Genomic DNA, 7,145 nt, shown 5'->3' on the forward strand with positions numbered 1-7,145 from the left:
TTTCTCATACTTTTGGAGGCTGCGAATTCCAAAATCAAAGTGTCAGCTAATTTGGTTCCTTGTGGGATCTCTGTTCCTGGATTGCAGATGACTGCATTATTTCTGTCCTCACATTATCTTTCCTCTGTGCGTACACAGGCATGTGAGCACGCACACACAAAACGAGCAGGAGACAGAGGCCTGGTGTCTTTTCATATAAGGACACTAATCCCATCATGAGGGATTCACTCTCATATCCTCATCTAAACCCAACGGCTTCAAAAGCCCATCTCCAAATATCATCACACTGTGAGCTAGAGCTTCAACAAATGAATTTAGAGTGGGACGCAGTTCACTCAATAGCAGGGAGAAAATTTCTATAATTCAGAATAAAGAGAGGTACTTTGGAGGCATAAACTAGATCAAGTTTATGCCATAAGAAGTAATACCGACTAGTAAGAGAATTTGTTTTATAGATGTTTTATTATGGAACAGATTTGAGCATCTACTCTGTGACATATATTTTAAACACTATACATCCATTAATTATCCAACCTTCTTGACAACCCGGTGCTGAGTACTACTCCTATTCATATTTTATAGATAAGGAAACTTAGGCACGGAAATTTTAAGAAAGTTTCCCAAAGTATCCCAGCTAGTAATGGTGCTGGGTCAAAATTACGATCCAGTTGCTTTAGATTTACATTCCATGTACTCAATTTGATGCTTCAGAGCTTTGCCTTGAGAACTAAAGCTTTCTCCAGTGATGCCTAAAACTTTAAGTCTCTGACCAGAAACTCCACATTTGAATCCTAGGGTAGGTTCAGAGAAGAAAAAAAAAATCACAGGGACCACAGGGAAAGAAAGGTGGATGTGTGTATGTGTTAGTGGGGGAAGCAGAGTGAGAGATGAGAATTTCCAAATGTCCGAAGAGTACCTTGTGAACTGATGGAGGATATTATGGCTGAAAAGGAGATCTGCACTTTCCTCAGGACTCTTTGTGTCTGTGTACTGTTACTCACTAACAGTAACATTAGCCTTTTAGAAATGTGATGAACCTACATGCCTTTCTAGGCATTATAACCACAAGTGAGAGATTGCATAAATGTAGATTATTATTTTCCAGAGAAGATCTCTGGATCCGTGTTTTAAAATAATACATTTTTGTTCCTGCTAATGCCATATCTCACTGAGGACTTGCTTGGTATACATTTGCATCCCAGCAACTCCTCTGATCTATGCAGGTGATTTCAGTTAAGACTCATTCCAGATTGTGGCCACAAGACTGTGAGTATACATGAGATACGATGGTTAACTTTATGTGTCAATTCAACCGGGTCATAGACTGCCCAAACATTTAATTAAAACATTATTTTTGCTGTGTCTGTGAGGGTGTGTATGGATAAGATTAATATTTGAATCAGACCTATGGTGTGGGTATGGGCTAGTTGATTACGGTGTCCCTAGAGGTAAAATAGACAGAAATACTTTTAAATTATTCCTTGATCTATATAAGCAGAAAGTTCTAGGTCATGTGAATGAAAACCTAACCTGAATCATAAAAATAGAGACTCATAGCCCCTCAATCAATTCCCAGACCTGAGCCAGTTTACAGACCTTCAATAAAATTTACAAACCCAGAAAGAACTCCTTGAATTAAAGGGGAGACCAGGTCTCCTTGAGGAAGGACTGGTGCATTACCAAGAATTTGTACTGTTAATCTTTCTCACAGCCTTCCTCAAAGGGACCTGCAGGCTTTTTCCAGGGTACTGAGCATTGGGGAAAAGGAAATAACCAGACCCCTCAGGGACTACTAGACACGGACTCTGAACTGATACTAATTCCAGGAGACCCAAAGCATCACTGTGGCTTACCACTCAGAGTAAGTGCTTGTGGAGGTCTGATGATCCATGGAGTTTTATCTCAGGTTAATCTCACAATGGGTGCAGTGGGCTCCCAAACCCATCCTGCGGTTATTCCCCCAATTCCAGAATGCATAATTAAAATAAATATACTCAGTAGGTGGTAGAATCTCCATATTATTTTCTTACCCTGTGGAGTAAGGACCATTACGGTGGGGAATACCAAGTGGAAGCCTCTAGTACTGCCTCTGCCTAGGAAAATAGTAAAGCAAAAGCATCACCACATTCCTGATGGGACCACAGAGATTAATAAATCCATCAGTAACTAAAAGGATGCCAGGTTGGTGACTCCTAATACATTCCTTGAGGGGTTACAGAGATTAATGACACCATCAGTAACTTGAAAGATGCAGAGGTGGTGATTCCCACAACAGTCCTATTCAACTTGTATGTTTGGCATGTGCAGAAGACAGATGGGTCTTGGAAGATGACAGTGGATTACCAATTGGAGGGGACTCCAGTTGCAGCTGCCATACCAAATGTGGTTTCATTACTTGAGCCAATTAACACATCCTCTAGTACCCAGTATAATGTTATTGATCTGATAAATGCCTTTTCTGGATAGCTATTAGCAAAGACTACCAGGAAGTTTGCTTTCAGATGACAAGGCCAGCAATACACATTCACCGTCATACCTTGGGAGTATATCAACTTTCTAGCTCTATGTCATAATTTAGTTCACAGGGATCTTAATTGCCCTTTTCTTCCACAAGATATCACACTGGTCCATTAGATTGACAACATTATGCTGATTGGACCTAGCAAATAAGACATAGTAACTACTCTAGGTGTATTTGTAAGATATTTACATGCCAGAGTGTGGGAAATAAATCTGATAAAACCTCAGGGTCTTGTACCTCAGTGAAATTTCTGGGGATCAAATGGTGTGGGGAATATTGGGAATCTCTTCCAGCATGAGGATAAGTTGTCGCATCTGGCTTCCACAATCAAAAGGAGGCACAGCATCTAATGAGTTTCTTTGGATTTTGGAGGCAACATATCCCTCACTTGGGTGTGTTGCTTTGGCCAATTTGCCAAGTGACTTACAAAGCTGCTACTTTTGAGTAGGACCAAAAGAAAAGCCTTCACAACAGGCCTAGGCTTCCATGTAAGTTGTCTTCTGCTTTAACCATACCATGCAACAGATCCAATGGTGCTTGAAGTATCAATGGCAGATAGAGATGCTATGTAGAGCCTCTGGTAAGGTAGGCTTCTATAGGTTTATTGCTGAATGTTGGAGCAAAGCCCTTCCATCCTCTTCAGATAACTGAAAGGGGTTACTGTGCTGGGTGGGGTGATTGTTTCTGATGACTAAGGGGAAATTAGACCACCACTCCACAATGGAGATAAGGAAGAGTATGCTTGGAATATAGGACATCCCTTCATGCATCTCTTAGTATTATCATGACCTGTGATTAAGGTCAATTAAGAAAACTGCAACATCTCAATCCAGGCAGGACCACTAATTGTCCAGGCTTTTCAGGAATGAAGGTTTGGGTCATTCTACCAGATGAAAAACCATGGCCAGCTAAGGTGCTTGCTGAAGGCAAAGGGACTACAGAATGGGTAGTAGAATAAGGTAGTTATAAATACCAGTTATGACCACATATCCAGTTATAGAAACCCCCTCCACACAAACACACACACATACACACACAATCTTTTCCCTCTCATTCTCTAATCATGTAACCTAAGGCATGTTTATATTATAGTATTAAATATTGTTAACTTTACATCATATGATTTAAATCATAGAAGTTGCTAGACAGTAAGGAGAAGAGTAAACATCATTCACAGACTTTACCCTTCTTCTGAGAAGAGGTTGGTACATTTACAGTTGTATGCATGACAGTTGTAACATATAATGAAGAATTATGACCTTTTAGTCTTTATTTGGAGATTAAGTATGGCTTAAGGAGATGCATATGAGTGTGAGGTTGACAAGGGATGGCCTTTTGATGGTTAATTGTATGCACATCTTGATTGAACCATAAGTGCCCAGATTTTTGGTTAAATTTTATTCTGAGTGTGTCTATGAGGATGTGTCTGGATGAGGTTAATATTTACATTGGTAGACTGAATGGATGGCTTCATTTAATCTCTCATTCTTCTGTTACTGCAACTGAAAGTCAATTTTCTTTGTTTTTAAGTTTTTAAGTTTCTCTTATTTTTCTCTTTTGTTAGAGCTCTCCTTTAAAAAATCCATATCCATCCTCTGGAGAGAACAATTCTGGGAGCAGAGTTAGTGCAGTCAACTGTTGTGGCCAGATGTCACCTGCTTAGGAGTCTCCAGATCCTCTCGTTTTCTTTTTTTTTTTTAATTATAAATAATAATAGTGTCTTTAAATCTTATTCCATGAATGGTGGTAAAACCCAGTGTCACTTTCAATGTCTCCAATGAGGGCCTAAGTAAAAGCAAAGCCTGAGCAAGAGAAAATTTGCTTTCTCTGCCTGTCTTTGAGCTGGGACGCTGGACTTTTCCTATCTTTGGACTAAGACTTGAACTGGCATTTAAACTCTTGGTTCTGAGGCCTTTGGACTTAGACTGGAACTATACCATCAGCTCTCCTGGGTCTCCAGCTTTCAGATCTTGGGACTTCTCAGCCTTATAATCATGTGAGCCAATTCCTCATCTATCTATCTATCTACTTATCTATCTATCTATCTATCTATCCATCCATCTATCTATCTGTCTATCATCTATCTTCTATCTATCTTCTATATGTCTATCTGTATCTGTCTGTCTATCTATCTAATCCTCTTGGTTCTGTTTCTCTGGAGGACCCTGATTAATACACCATACTAGAAAGAACTGACTATGCCCCTTACTCTTGCTCCAGCCTGTGCCTCTTCCTCTGTTTTGTTGATGGTAATGATGTCTCAGCCAGCTAATCTTTTAAGCTAGAGAAGATGGTTTATTCTTCATTTTCGTCAATTCTACACCTCTAGTTCCTGTCCCATCATGACAATTTTACTCTTGAGTTATCATTTTAGTCTCTACTCTTCTATACATCCCTAGATCACTTAGTATCTCTTTCTTCACTATATCAAGACCTAATTGACTCCCTGCCTCCATCTTTCTTTCTCCAATTCATCCTCCACACTGCAGCCACAGTAATCTCTTTAAAACACCACTCAGTTAGTTCCCACTTTAAAAGTCAAACGTGTTTCTAAGAAATTTGGAAAACATTAATTTTTAAAATTATGTGTATTTTTCTGTGTGTACTATTTATGGGAGCCCACAGTCTTTCCTGATTGTGGTTATCTTCAATGAGAAAAGGAGCACAGAAATTTAAGGTTATTAATCGATTTATCTTAAAATAGGTTATCTTGGATTATTTGAGTAAGTCCAGTGTAATAAAATGACTCCTTAAAACCAGATACAGGAGAGGGAGTCAGATTTGGGTTTGAGAAGACTTGACAAACTGTTACTGGGTTGAAGATGGAAGGGATCACATGAGAAGGAATGCAGGAGCAGTTCTCAGCTGACAGCCAGCAAGGAAATGGGAACCTCAGTCCTGCAGCCACAAGGACTGGATTTTTCTAACAATGGATGAACTTTGAAGAGGAGCCCAACCCCAGAACCACTGCTCTGGCCAGTCCTCTGATTTTAGCCATGTGATATTCTGAACAAATAATTTAACCAAACTTTCCTGGGCTTCTGAACTGAGAGATAATAAGCTTGTTGTTTTAAGCAGCTACCTTTGTGGCAATTTGTTATGTAGCAGTAGGTAACTAACACAAGGAGATACGAGTAAGATTCCTGCCATTTTGAGCAAGATTTGACTTTTTTTGTGCCTTAAAGACTCTATTACTCAGCTTAGACTACCTTCTAGCCAAACAGCTCCATGCATTCCTTGCCCTAATGCGGGTTTTTCTTTTAGACCACAATCCAGTTGAATATTCAAATTGGAAGTAATCTACACCATGATTTATGGACCAGGCTCCATTCTCTAGCGACTCAAGATCTTGTGGATCCTAGATTCTCTACATCTGGCCAGTGCACAAGGGAAAAAAATATTGTAGAAATAATGCTGGCAATTTTAGGAGTCAAACTTTACATGATTAGGCTTAGAAGATTGAGGTAACTGATAGCTTTTGATAGCACATGATTAGGCTTGGAAGATTGAGGTAATGGATAGCTTTTGATAACATAATTTCCTTTGATGACAGAGGATGAAATTATGTATCATAAGGGTTGAGAAATTAGAATCAGTAAATGCAGGCATAAAGAAGGGAGCTGAAGCTTCACTCAATACAATACGTTATGTCATATTTTCTATTATGACATCTGCATCTCTGTTCTTCCCTAATTTCTACTTTCCTATCTCTAGATATCTCTTAATCCCTCCCACTCCATCTGTCACATTCTGTATTCATTGCCACATTCTACCTCATTAACAATTGAACAAACTCAGTCCATATATCCTCAACATAGATATGAGGAGGGAGGGTAAATAAGAGGATTGGAAACAGCAAGACAGGGAAATGGGAGAAATTGTTGTTTCTTGCTGACTCTTTTGGTTCCTGAACCCTTAGAGAGCCTTCACAGACTTCCCTGTGGTTGATTTTCTGAACTCCTATAATGCCAAAAGGAGGAGATGAAAAATACTAGGATCACACCAAAGTAGGGCCATTAGATATTAAGTTATAAGATGAAATCGTGATTATAAACTGAAGCACTAACTTTGATGACAAGGAGTATACATGTGAATTATTTCTTCACATACATAAAGTGATGGTACAGTGTTAACATTTGGTTTGTTGTCATTTTATTTTAAGTAAGAACAAATTGAGTGCTCAGCATGCCCTTCATTTTTTTGTAAGCTAATTAGGTAGCAACCACAATTGAGTATGCAGGTTGGAGGTGACAATATTGTTTTTCCCTAATTTAATTCCATTAATGGGGGCAGTGAGGCACTTGGGTAGATTCTGCATGTTAGTCAGAGTCTTCAGATTGCTGTTGCTCTTTTGGATCACATGAAGTAGAAGTTACATTCACATCTTCTTTATATGAATTTGAGGAAGCTGAAGTGTTTGGCTGCACATCTTGTTCTGAATCTAGATGGGACAAATAGCCTATACACGTGTCTTGTACTGAGCTTTGGCCAGAAGAAGAATGAAAATCTGGCTTCACGTTTTCTGATTGCAGGTCTCCTGAGGCTTGCCCTGTACATTTCATGTCCCCTGGTTTGATGTCTCTAGTATATATATCTCCTTTCTGTGTAACTCTGGATTGAAGGT

This window comes from Macaca mulatta, chromosome 14 (assembly GCF_049350105.2).
Source record: "Macaca mulatta isolate MMU2019108-1 chromosome 14, T2T-MMU8v2.0, whole genome shotgun sequence".
Lineage (NCBI taxonomy): Eukaryota > Metazoa > Chordata > Mammalia > Primates > Cercopithecidae > Macaca > Macaca mulatta.